The sequence below is a fragment of the Tamandua tetradactyla genome, chromosome 1 (genome assembly GCF_023851605.1).
Source record: "Tamandua tetradactyla isolate mTamTet1 chromosome 1, mTamTet1.pri, whole genome shotgun sequence".
Taxonomy (NCBI): Eukaryota; Metazoa; Chordata; class Mammalia; order Pilosa; family Myrmecophagidae; genus Tamandua; species Tamandua tetradactyla.
Genome location: NC_135327.1, coordinates 233,921,348 through 233,936,229, shown reverse-complemented (window position 1 = coordinate 233,936,229; position 14,882 = coordinate 233,921,348).

Here is a 14,882-nt window from a genome sequence, read left to right as displayed (position 1 = left end):
GCAAGTCCTTTGTCTTCTGGCTTCCATACTTTCTTACAAAAAGTCATCCATCCATTGTTTTTTATTTTTTTTCTCCATTTCCTAGCTTCTTATGGTGGACATGGAGATCATTGATTTCAAAGCTTTATTCTTTTCTAATTATATATATATTTCCCTTAAAAACACTACTTTAGCTGTGTCCCACAAATTTTATTGTTTTGTTTTCTTCATCATTTAGTTTGAAATATTTTCTAATTTTCTTACAATTTCTTCTCTGATTCATGAGTTATTTAGAGTGTTATTTTTAATCCCCCCAAATGTTTTGTGGCTTTTAAACTATCTTATTTGAATTGATTTTTATGTTACTATTATTGCTTTCAGAACAATGTTCTGTATGATTTCAATCTTTTGGCTATTATTGAGACTTGCTAGTTTAAAAATGTCCCTTTGTGCCTTAATTTTTTCTGATTACAGAGAAAACTATGCAGGCCAAATCCGATCCAGGCTTGTTTGGGTATGCCCCATGCACTAAGAATAGATCGTATAGCTGTGAATGTAAAATGTAAAAAGACAACTAGCCACGCATCAGGCACTGTTATATGTGCTTTATATGTGCTAACTTTCCTCTCAATAAGGCTAGGAGATCAATGCTTCTGATACTCTTTCTATGAAGTTCTTTCTGTTCTAAATGGATGACGAATGCTCTCTGAAAGTCTTTTTGCACCCATGTAGATGATTATGTTAATACGGTGAATCATGTTGAGCTGTCCTTGCATTCCTAGAACAAACCTTATTTGATTTTGATATGTTAGTTGCTTAACTTTACCTTTAAGCATTTGCATATGTTAGATAGGTATATATTCTTATTGTATCCAATTTTTATCAAATTATACTGAAATCAGTGAATAAATTGGGTTGTGATTCTATTAAATATACTGTGTTACCTTCGTGTGGTGCCTTAAAGTTGGTGCATGTTTTTCTTTATGCTGCTTCATCAATTTCCTAATGAGATGTGGAATTTCACGTGTTAACAGGTTATTTAACAGATGCCACTGTACCTCTTAGGGGGAACCCTAATATACGACCTTGGCATCCCCATCCGCTTCTGTGTGGCTTTAGGAGGTATTTTTACCATACCCGGTAGCCTCTGTTTCCACCACAGCAGATGTCCTTGGAAGGCATGGGCCATGTCATTTATTCTTTATTTTCTCAGCTCCTAGCAGAGTGTGCAGTGAGTAGAAAAGCTCACTAAATATTTGGTGAGTAGATGTGGTTATTATGGCTTGAGGGACACGGAAAAGATAGATTTTCATTGTCATTAGTCACCAGAGCCCACCCTCAGTGTGTGTGTACACCTCTTCACATCATTTTCCGTTTCAACGACAATGAAACACAGATAGGAGGCAGAATTCTGGTTGTAAGAAATGGGGACCAGGTGTGAACATGAGTGTGTGGCCACTGCCCCCTCGCTGTGCTGTCAGTGCCGGGGCGCTCCCGGCCCCCCGAAGTGGGCTGCAGGGAGCCGTGGAGTCAGCTGGTGGACCCGCTGCCATTTCTCCGTCGCCAGAGCCTACGTTATTTAAGGCAGGTTTTGCAATGTCAGATTGTGAAATGAGAAGCACATGGTCTTATTATTAGTTTTCTCTGGAGCCCAGTCTTCTTGTATATTTCAGAATCTGTCACTAGGAGATTTTAAGCCAAGAGTCTCTGCAGTGTATAAATTTGAATCTGGTCGTGAAAGCGATGTGCCCTCCTGGGGTAGAAAAGTGACTCCGAGCCACATTGGCACAGTCACTTCAGATTACGATTTTCAGTGCCACATTTTTTTAGAAATAAAATGTTTAAATTTCCTTCATCTGAGCACTGCAAGCAAGCCTTATTTTTAGAACTGAAGATTTCATTCCAACAGGGTATGTTTAGAACTCTCATGGACTGGCTTTCTGAAAACACTGAGCTTCATCTTATTATGAAAAGTGTAAACAGGTTATAGCTCAGAAACAGGTGCTGGGAACACAGCTCTTCGACCTTCATGGAGATGTGCTCCAGCAGTGCACAGCACTCTGTGCCCATGTGATTCCAGGAACGCTGAACTAAAATCTCACGTCTTTTCATCTTATTTTACCCTTATGTTTGTTAACTGGCAATGTAAGATCTGCTCATGTTAAAAAAAGCATCCTCTCCCCAATTTGTCAACACACATTTCCACAGAGAACCACATATTTAACTGAGCAAAGGAAATCTTCAAAACAAAATTCACCATTAAAATGTTATTGGGATTTAGTACGTGCACCTTTCTAAAAACCTGATCCAGACCGAGCACCTACTATGCGGCATGTGCGTCCTTCAGGGTCGCGGGACACAACTGTGATGGTGACCGGCAAAGCTGACTCCCACGGAGCTCGCCTTTTAGGGGGTGGCTAATACACGTAGCATCTTTCCCGGGAGGGACAACTACCACGGGAGCACGGGACAGCATGCACACAAGGGTGAGAAGGGCTGGGTGTGCGGGAGGGCGCTAATTTTATTTTTTATTAGAGCAGTTGTAGGTTTACAAAAAAACCATGCAGTAAGTACAGGGTGCTAAAATATACCCCAAACACAGTTCTCCCCATTATTAACATTTTAGATTCGTGTGAACCTTTGATATGTTAGTGAAAATTATTATAATTATAGTATTATCTCTCATCCATACTTTATGTTAGGGTCTAATCTCTGCACAGCTCTGTGGATTTAATCTTTTCCTGGTAACATGTATAGAACCTGGCATTTCCTGTTACATCCACCGCTTTCGACCCCACAACCCAGTGGTGTTCGTTCCCTCCACATGCCACCGGCACTGTCATCCAGTGCCAAACTCTTCTGTCCCCTGAACAGAAGTCTTTCCCAGTTAAACCTTAAATCCCAGTGACCGCCTGGCCCCGGGTAACCTGTATTCTAGTTTCTAACTTCATGAATTGAAAAATTCTAATCATTTTATAGAATTGTGATCATATAATATTTGTCCTTTCATGTCTGGCTTATTTCGCTCAATGTGATGTCTTCAGGGCTCACCCATGTTCTAGCATGTATCAGAACTTCGCTCTGTTTTATAACCAGGTACAATTCCATTGCACCTATATATCACATTATGCTTAGCCATTCATCTATTGATGGATCTTTGGGTGGCTTTCATCTCTTGGCAATTGTGAGTAATGCCACCATGAACACCAGTGTGTAAGTATCTGTTGAAGTCCCTGCTCTCAGTTCTTTGTGGTTTATGCTTAGAAGGCGATTGTTGGGTCATGAGCTTTCTGAGGAACTGCCGTACAGTTTTCCACAGCAGCTCCACCATTTCCCATCGCACCAGTAGTGAAGAAGTGGTCCTATTTCTCCACTTTTATTATTTTCCACTTTTAAAATAGTAGTCATCATATTGGGTGTGAAGTAGTCTCATTGTGATTTTGGTTTGCATTTCCCTAATGGCTAATGATGTTGAAGTTTTCATGTGCTTATTAGCTATTTATGTATTTTCTTTGGAGAAATGACTATTTAAGACTTTTTCCCACTTTTAAAATTGGGTTGTTTGTGTTTTTGTTGTTGAGTTGTAGGATTTCTTTATATATTCTGGATATTAAGCCCTTAACAGATACATGGTTTCCAGTATTGTTTTCCCATTGGGTAGGTTGCCTTTTTTACATTCTTGGTAAAGTCCTTTGATGTCTAAGTTTTAAATTTTGATGAAATCCTATTCATTTTTTTTTCTTTTGTTGCTTGTGCATTTGGTATAAAGTCTAAGAAACCATTGCCTGACATAGAGTCCTGAGGACACCTACCTATATTTTCTTCTGGGTTTTTATACTTTGGGTTCTTATTTTATGCCTTTGATCTATTTTTAGTTACTTTTTGTTTGTGGTGTGAGATATGAGTCCACTTTCATTCTTTTGCATCTGGCTATCCATTTTGTCAGCACCATTTGTTGAAGAGACTCTTCTTTCTCCATTGAGTAGACTTGGAACCCTTACTGAAAATCAGTTGTATAGATGTGAGGGTTTATTTTTGAACTCTCAACTTAATTCCATTGATCTGTCCTTATGCAAGCATCGTGTTATTTTGATTATTGTACTTTGTAATCAGTGTTAAAATCTGTAAGTGAGAGTCCTCCAACTGTTATTTCTTTTTCAAGACCGTTTTTTTGTGTGTATCTGTAAATTGCTTTTAATGGCACTGACATCTTAATATTTAGTCTTCCAATCCATGAGCACAAAATATCCTTATATTATTTAGATATCTTTAAAATTTTTCAAAATGTTTTATAGTTTTCTGTGTACAAGTGCTTTGCATACTTGGTTAAATTTATTCCTAGGAATTTTATTCTTTTAAACACTATCGTAAATGGCATTTTTCTCGATTTTGCTTCAGATTGTTCATTTCCAGTTATAGAAACACCACTGCTTTTTGAGTGCTAATCATTTATTAACTTTAATAGCTCTGTGGATTTTTCATGGTTTTCTATACATAAGATGATGTCGTCTACAATAAGGAAATGTTTATTTTTTCTTTTCCAATCTGGATGCCTTTTATTTATTTTTCTTGCCTAACTGCTCTGGCTAGAACTTCCAGTACAACATTGAATAACAGTGGCAACAGTGGACATCCTTGTCTTGTTCCTGATATCAGAGGGAGAGTTTTCAGTCTTTCCCCATTGAGGATGATGTTTCTGTGGGGTTTTCTATATGCCCTTTATTATGTTGAAGAAGTTTCCTTCTATTCCTAATTTTCTAAGTGTTTTTATCAAGAAGCAGTGCTGGATTTTGCAAATGCCTTTTCTGCATCAATTGAGATGATCATGTGGATTTTCCCCTTCAATCTAGTAATGCAATTTTGTACATTAATTGTTTTTCTTGCATTGAATCAACCTTTCATTCCTGGGATAAATTCCATTTGAGCATGGTTTCTAATTGTTTTAATGTGCTGTTGGATTCGGGTGCTGTGATGGTTAAGTTCATGTGCCAGCTTGGACAGATTATGGTGTGCAGTTGTTTGGGAAATTCTGAGCCTACCACACAGTGTGCTCTGAGATGAGGGTGAGAAGCAGCTCCATTGGACCTCCCTGAGTTTCCACAGAGTGAATCCCTGGAGGGCAGGGCTCCAAGTGAGCATTTAACCAGACAAGGATCCAACAATTTCAGTGGAAGTCAGGACTGGAAATGCAGTTATTTAGGAAATATCAGTAGAAAGTTCTATCGTCTGATGGTTTGAACCCCTGTGAACTGCACACAAAGCTGACAAGATTCTTGTGAAATTTGTATGAGCATTTCCACTACCAGTCTGGACAGAAAGAGACAGAAAAGGGATGAATTGAAGGATGAATTAGTTCAAGGGCACTATCATGGAAGCCAGCTTCCAGACCGAAGAGCTCTGCTTGGGCCAAAAGAGTCGGCCACCCATGTATGTGGAAAGGACAGATGTGTCCATTTGGTTGGAGAGGACAGATCATCTGCCAAAGAGTTTACAGAGGGTGGGCCTTGTGCCCCATTTTTTCAGGGAGAGTGCGGTACCCCAGTGCTTACAGGCCTGTTCCTGGCATTTGCAGAGAGCCTGGCTGGCATGCCAATATTTGGGGGAGATGGGACCTGCGTTCTTGGGTTTTGGAGAGCCTGGCTGCCATCCCAATGCTTGGAGAGGGCAGGGTACATACCCCAGTGTTTGAAAGGGTGGGGCTGCTACTCCATCAGGCCTGGAGGACAAAACATTGACCCATGGATGACTCAAACTTTTACAGTGTAAGCACTGAGAGCTGTAAATTGCCCTTTGAGCACTGTCTTCTCTGCATTCCATAGCTTTGGAATGTTATGTTTTCATTTTCATTCACAAGATATTTTCTAATTTACCTTGTGATATTTTTGACCTATGATTGATTGAGTGTGTTGCTTAATTTCACATATATGTGAGTTTTCCAGTTCTCCCTCTGTTACTGATTTCTAGTCTCATTCCCTTGTGGTGAGAGAACATACTTTATATGATTTCAATATCTTTGAATTTATTTTGCCTTTTGTTTTGATCTAGCGTATAGTGTATCCAAGGAGAATGATTCATGTGCGTGAGAGAAGAAGGTCTGTTCTGTTGCTGTTGGGTGAAATGTCATCATCTTGGAATGTCTTAATCTCATACTATTTTTGAAAGAGTCTCACTGGATATAAGATTGTTGGTTGGCAATTGTTTTCTTTCAGCACTTTTAATATTCACCCCACTGCCTTTTTGCCTTGGTGTTTGTTTATGAGAAATTGGCACTTACTTTCATTGGGGCTGTGTCTCAGATGACACGTTGCTTTTCTCTTGTAGCTTCAGAACTCTCTCCTTGTCCTTGTCCATCACCAGTTTGACTCGCACGTGTCTAGACATGGCTCTCTGAGTTTACACTATTTGAGTTTTTTTCAACTTCTTGAATGTGTATACTCATGTCTTTCATTAAATTTGGGAAATTTTCTCCCACGATGCCTTTGAATGTTCCTCTACCTTTTTCTTTCTTTTCCTTCTGGGACACATAATGTGTTTATTAGTGTGTTCAGTGATGCCCGCGGGTCTCTCAGACTCTGCTCACTTGTTAAAGATTTTTTCCTTTCTGCTCCTCAGCTTGCATAATTTCACTTTTTCTATCTTTAAATTCACTGATTCTTCTGCCAGCTCCAATATGCTGTTAAAACCCTGTAAGGGGGCGGGCCACGGTGGCTCAGCAGGCAGACTTCTTGCCTGCCGTGCTGGAGACCCAAGTTTGATTCCTGTTTTGCCTGCCCATGCTAAAAAACAAAAACAAAAACCTTCTAAGGATTGTTTTACCTCAGTTATTGTGGTGTTCAACTCTAGTAATTCCGTTTGCTTCTCTTATAAATAATATCCGCACCTCTATTGAGATTCCCATTTTGCTCATTTATTTTTCCCCCTACTATCCTTCAGTTCTTTCTCCATGTTTTCCTGTAGTTCTTTGGGCATACTGAGAATCATTTTCCAATAGTCTTTGCTTTGTATGTCCAAAGTCTGATTTTCTTCATTGATGGTTTCTGAATTTTTATTCTGTTCCTTTGCATGGACCATCAATTCCTGTTTCTTTGTCTTGAAATCTTCTGTTGCACACCATGCATTTTAATATTTTGAAATATGAACTCTGGAATTTAGTACCTGAGCTGTCTGTTACTGACATTTGTATGCAGATACTGACATGACAGAGATTTCCTTGAGGGCCAGGAGCTAATGGAACAAATACTCCAAAGCTAAAAAAAGCCTTTCACTGACATTGTAAATTGGTTCCATGGTGACTGATTCTCTCTTTCAGAATTTTCCCTTTTACCGAGATCAGCTGGCAGAAGCACAGCGTCTTCTGTCTTTTCTGAGCCTGCGTCTTGTTTGGGGCATGTGCTCCTACCCTTGGCAGACCCCCCACCCCCACCCAATTTCTATGCCCCAGATGCTCCATATGCTCCCTTTGAAGTAGCCTTTCCTTCCTCCTGGGGGCTCTTGTACATCTTGAACTGCCCTGGGATCGTTTCTCACAATCGAACAGAGACTGCTGAGCTGTCTACAAGCTGCAAGTTCTGGGAAGGTGAGTGAGAGAGGCGTGTCGTGATTCCTGCCTTCCACAGCCGGCACCTGCACATAGGTTGCACCTGAGGCCATGGGCTCCCTCACACTGGCCGAGGGCCCCAACTGGGTGGGAGTTACCAAGGGTTCCAGGAGCTTCTCCCACCTGTTCCCAGCTGTGTCTTCCTGACTGGGCACTCACCTGGTGCTGCAACCCTCTCACTGTCTCCTGGAGCTCAAAGCAAGGTGGCTTTGCCAGTTTTTGCTGGTTGTACTAAGATTCTGCACGGAGATGGGTCTTGAACTTTCTACACCACCATCTTGGTTCACTGGAAGCCTCACTTTTTTTTTTTACCCTTGTTATTTTGAAGAAAATTACGATGTTATGCTATTCTACCCATTAAAATGCAATGTATTTCTAGGAAGTAATAACAGTTTACTATGTAAAAAAAAAATACAGAAGCAAAACTTTTCACACTTAAAAATTTTTAAAAATTAACAATGATTCCTCAGTGTCATCTGGTCACCAGTCCATATTTAAACTTCCCCAGTTGCTCCAAAATGCCCTATAGAGCTGGTTTTGCCCAAACATTATTGATTCCGAGGTGATGTGTTGGTTGTCCTGCCACTTAAGTCTCTTTTGATGAAAAAAAGTTTCATGACACGGAACTTGGCCAGTCATCTTGCTGAGTTGTCTTCTGGGGCATTGTCTCTTGTCTCCCTCATGGTGTCATTTAGTTTATAGCTCAGTATATTGCATTCTTCTGTAAACTGGAATGAAGTTCCAACTCCTGGTTTGAGTCTAGCTCAATATTTCCAGATGGAATGCGTCGTAAGTGGTGGTGTGTATTTCACGCGGCACTGCTTCAGGGAGCATGTGCCGTCTGGTCGTCCCATCACCCCCGATGCTCGAGACCCACCCCCAGGTCAGGGAGGTGGCGCCCCACCCTCGACTCTGTCACTGTCCCTTTGTAACCAGGAAACAGCCCACGTGGTGCACTTTGGCATTTCACGTGGGAGCTCCTCAGTCAGCCATTCATGAAACGGCCTTAAAGTCATTCTGTAATCCTTGATTTCTTTTCCTATTTTACCCTTTCTGTATTATCCGACATTTCTGTAAGTAGAATATTCACTCATCAACTGGAGTCACTAAGTTCCTCTGAAGTACAGTTCGTATTGGAAAGCAGAGGTGCAGGCATTTAATTTTTCTATTTGATTTCAGATTTTTGAAGAAAATAGATTTAATAACCAGTTCAAATGGAAACAATGAATGTCTTCTGGTGTTTCTCCTCTTTGGAGTATTATTATGGATCCGCAGGGTGTCGTTGATCCAAAGTTTCAGCTCACAATAATCATATCACCATCGTCTTTCAATCCCCAGATTGTTGCGTTTGGGCCCTTAAGGCTGGCTCTCGGGGCCTTTTTACTTGACTCCTTCGTGACTTTTGTTAGGAAAATTTTCTTGGAGAGATCACATTTCTAAGAGAAAAATTTGATAAAATGGACTTCATAAAAGCAAAGCCAAGTTTTAGCTCCTCAAAGGGCCCAGTTAAGATAATGAAAAGGCACTTGTGGGGTAGACCGAGGTGGGTGGGGAAGGTGGTGAGCCAAGCTGGCCACCCGCGGCCTGTCGGGTGTGGGAGAGTCCTGTGATCTCGCATGGAAGGTGAGGGGCGACGCAGTGTCTGTCTCCATGGTCAGTATTTATTCTGCAGGTGAGTTAATTACAATTAATGTTTGGCTCCCTGCACGTCACAGCTATAGTTTTTGAAGTACTGAAATCTGTATGGGAGTGAAGTTCATTGAATATACACAATTTTGGTGCAACAAGCCAATTATTTCTTTTGCTGCCGTCCATAAATAATGAAGCACTGTGAAATGAATACTTAAAGAAATGCGGGCCTATTAAAATAGTGCACCATTTGCCTAAGTTGATTCAGTTAGGAAGATTTACTATAACTCCAAATTATTTCAAAAAGATTGCAGTATTCCATAAATTTTATGTGTGGATAATTTGTCAAGCAGTATTAAGAAAACAAAATAGGAGAAGAAACAGTTTTACCTACTTTTTCTAAGCTAGAATTGTAAACCATTTTAGCTTTGCCATATTGAAGACTTTAGCAAATGTTCTGTTATAGTTGACAAATATTGACATTGCTGTAAAAGTATGCCTGTATTATATACTTCTCTGTGTACACACACACACACACATCATTGAAAAAGTTCTTGTTTACAGAGAGTGCCCCCCCACCCGCTTTTTACTGTTGGTTTATAAGTTTTAAATCTGGGAAACCCTGATTGGATCATGTTTGTCCTGCTCTGTGATGAAATCTGTCATTGATAACAGAGAGTCCAGGCTTCTCCAAACCAATCAAAATGTTTTTGCCTCAGAAGTAAATAACAGCACATGATGGGACAGGCGGAGAGGGGCTGGCAATCAGTGTAGCAGCTCAGGACAGACCAGCATCGAGCACTGTAACAACACCACCTAATAAATCATTCTGAAGGCTACATTGGCTAATATTTTTTTCGAGGACAAATTGAGTATACTCATGAGGATAAAAAAAGATGGCTGTGTTATTTTTATGATCTGTTTTAGAAAGTATTGACAGTTTTTTTCAAAGTAAACTTTAAATTCCTATAATATATGAAGCATTCCTCAAAAATTGAAATCTGTCATATTATGTTCAGATACATTATGAATTGAGATATAAATTGATTTATAGATTTATGTAAATCCATTTGGAACCATACTTAAATAATTTAAAAGCCTTTATGTTTAAAAAATGGTCGCTATTTTTATCACAAAAGACTGTTTTAGAGTTTAATGCATAGCATGGCTATCAATTTTCATTTTTAATATATCTTATTTTTCATTTAGCTTTGGACAATAGGGTTGTTAAAATTATTTATTATATAATAAAATTCACACTAATATTTTGCTTCTGCTTTTTATCACTGTCTGTTTTTGGTAAGAATTCTCCAATTATATAATAACTTTGAGGATTTGAAAACATTGCTTTTTAATTAACATGTTTGGCTCATTCATTCATTTGTCCATGTGTCTGTCCACTCATCCTCTGTCCATCTGTCCGTCTACCCATCAATCTATACATCCACCCAACCATCCATCCTGATCCATCCATCCATTTACCCAACCATTCACCCACCCACCCACCCACACATCCATGCATCCATCCATCCATCCACCCACACATCCAACCCCCCATTCACTCACACATCCACCCACACATCCATGCATCCACCCACCCATCCATCCATCCATTCATTCATCCACCCACACATCCATCCTTCCATCCATCCACCCACCCATCCATCCATCCATTCATTCATCCACCCACACATCCATCCTTCCATCCATTCACCCATCCATCCATCCATCCATCCACCCACACATCCAACCCCCCATTCACTCACACATCCACCCACACATCCACCCACACGTCCAACCACCCATTCACTCACACATCCATGCATCCATCCATCATCCCTCCACCCTCACATCCACCCATCCATCCACACATCCATCCATCCACCCACACATCCATCCATCCATTCATTCATCCACCCACACATCCATCCTTCCATCCATCCACCCACCCATCCACCCACACATCCAACCACCCACTCACCCACACATCCATCCATTCACCCACCCACCCATCCCACACATCCATGCATCCATCCATCCATCCATCCACACATCCAACCCCCCATTCACTCACACATCCACCCACACATCCGTCCATCCATCCATCCACCCACCCATCCATCCATCCATTCATTCATCCACCCACACATCCATCCTTCCATCCATTCACCCATCCATCCATCCATCCATCCACCCACACATCCATCCACCCATTCATTCATTCACCCACCCATCCATCCACCCACCCACCCACCCACACATCCATCCATCCACCCACACATCCATCCATCCACCCACACATCCATTCATCCACCCACACATCCATCCATCCACCCACACATCCATCCTTCCATCCATCCACCCACACATCCATCCATCCACCCACACATCCACCCACACGTCCAACCACCCATTCACTCACACATCCATGCATCCATCCATCATCCCTCCACCCTCACATCCACCCATCCACCCACCCACCCACACATCCATCCATCCACCCACACATCCATCCATCCATCCACCCACCCATCCACCCACACATCCAACCACCCATTCACTCACACATCCATGCATCCATCCATCATCCCTCCACCCTCACATCCACCCATCCACCCACCCACCCACACATCCATCCATCCACCCACACATCCATCCACCCACCCACACATCCATCCATCCATCCACCCACCCACCCACACATCCATCCATCCATCCACCCACACATCCATCCATCCATCCACCCACCCACCCACACATCCATCCATCCATCCATCCATCCACCCACCCATCCACCCACACATCCAACCACCCATTCACTCACACATCCATGCATCCATCCATCATCCCTCCACCCTCACATCCACCCATCCATCCACACATCCATCCATCCATCCACCCACCCACACATCCATGTATCCATGCATGCATGCATCCATCATCCATCCACCCACCCATCCATCCACCCACCCACACATCCATCCATCCATCCACCCACCCACCCACACATCCATCCATCCATCCACCCACACATCCATCCATCCATCCATCCATCCACCCACCCATCCACCCACACATCCAACCACCCATTCACTCACACATCCATGCATCCATCCATCATCCCTCCACCCTCACATCCACCCATCCATCCACACATCCATCCATCCATCCACCCACCCACACATCCATGTATCCATGCATGCATGCATCCATCATCCATCCACCCACCCATCCATCCACCCACCCACACATCCATCCATCCATCCACCCACCCACCCACCCATCCATCCATCCACCCACACATCCATGTATCCATGCATGCATGCATCCATCATCCATCCACCCACACATCCATCCATCCACCCACACATCCATCCATCCATCCACCCACCCACACATCCATCCATCCACCCACACATCCATCCATCCAATATGTTAATTCCCTAGTATGTCAGGTGCCTTTGCATTTCTGACAAATGACTTTGGTAAAAGAAACAGAGAGAAACCCAGAAGACCCCAATAATCCTGGAAGACGGGAAATGCAAGGTACAATGTGTTCTGGTTTGCTAATGCTGCTGGAATGCAATATTCCAGAATGAAACGGCTTTTATAAATGAAATTTATCAAGTTACAAGTTTACAGTTCTAAGGCCATAAAAATGTCCAAACCAAGGCATTCAGAGAAAGATGCCTTGACTCAAGAAAGCTGATGTCTGCACAAGTGAAGGTACGTGGCTGGCATCACCTGGTCCTTGTTCCTGGTTCTGTTGCTTTCAGCTTCTGATGCCAGTGATTTCTCTCTAAGTATCTGCGGCCTTCACTTAGCTTCTCCAGGACACAACTCTGGGTTCTGCTTGCTCAACATCTCATGGAAAGGCACATGGTGACGTCTGCTGGGTTCTGCCCGCGTCTAGGCATCTTCTCTCTCTGTCAGCACTCCAGGCATCTCCAAACATCCATGTCTCTGTCAGCTCTGAAGAAACTGTTCTCTAAGCATCTGCATCTGAAGCGTCTCCAAAATGTTTCCCTTTTTAAAGGACTCTGGTAAACTAATCAAAACCCACCTTGAAAGGTGGAGTCCATTTAATCAAGAGGCCACACCCACAATTGGGTTTGTCTCATCTCAATGGAAACAGGCCAATCAAAAGCTCCCACCATAAAAAAATTAATCAGAGCAGTGCAACAGTGACACAGTGGCAGAATTCTTGCCTGCCACTCCGAGACCCAGTTCTAGTCCCAAAGTCTGCCCATGGCAAAAAAAATAAGTTCCCACCATAAACAATATAGAATCAGGATTAAATGATATGGCTTTTCTGTGTCACAAGATGGTTTAAAACTAGCATAAAATGGTAGACAATTTCTTGCTTGCTGGGCAGGAGGCACTTACCAGACAGGATAATGATAAATACATCCATAGCATAGTGACAAAATGAGCTGGGGAAAAGCAAGGTAGCAGTTTTCTAAAATAGATATTAAACAAATGAGGATATTGTTAAGAATTTGGTAAAGAACTAGTTCTAAACTGTTATATAAGTTATATAACTGGAAGAAATGGGAATAGAGATGATGATGAGTAAAGACAAACAGTTCACTGCGCAGTGACGGTGAAAGCCTCGAGTCTGGCCCACGTCCACAGTGGGCACCGTGTGTCTGCACACCCTTGCTTGGTAGGGCAGGGTAATATTTTACCCTTGCTAACCCTCCTGGGAAATCAAATCTCACTTCTATGCTAATTGAGACATCTTTGATATTTTATGATGCTCTCCTTTGTGTATATTTTTGATGTCTAGTTCAATGTATTAGGTATTTACTTTTTGGTGTTTCCCAATTCTCTATTTTTTTTTGTTATTGCTTCCTTAGAGTTATTGTTCTTTAAAGAAATTAAGCCATTGTGGTAGTTAGGTTCAGTTGTCAACTTGGCCAGGTGAAGGCACCCAGTTCTGTTGCTGTGGACATGAGCCAATGGCATGTGAACCTCATCTGTTGCTGATTACATCTGCAATTGGCTAGGAGGCGTGCCTGCTGCAATGAATGATGTTTGATTTAGTTGGCTGGTGCTTAAATGAGAGACTCAACGTAGCACAGCCCAAGCAGCTCAGCATACCTCATCTCAGCACTCGCAGCTTAGCCCAGGCCTTTGGAGATGCAGGAAGGTATCACCACAGGGAAAGTTGTTGGAACCCAGAGGCCTGGAGAGAGGACCATCCTGTGCCTTCCACATAAGAAAGAACCTCAGTTGCCTTTCCTCTGAAGAACTATATGTCAACTCAATAAATCCCCTTTTATTGAAAGCCAATCCATCTCTGGTGTGTTGCATTCCAGCAGCTAGCAAACTAGAACAGCGATATTCCTCTCTACTGAAAATACCTGAAATTCTCTTTTTGTGATTTCATTTATGTACAAGTTTAATTCTTATATATGGTCAAGTTTATATTAATATTTATAAATTTGTTTTATTGCATTTTGATGTCATGCTTACAAAGTATTTTCTCACAGTATACATTTGTCCAAGTGTTTATTCTTATGATATATTTCACTGTTTCCATTTAATTTTTTAACTATGTGGAAATAATGCCACTTGTGTGAGGTAAGGGAACATTTCTTTTTTATTATTTGGTTATCTATTTCTCTCATAATAAGGGGACACTTTAAAAATGTATTTTAGAATAGTTTTAGAT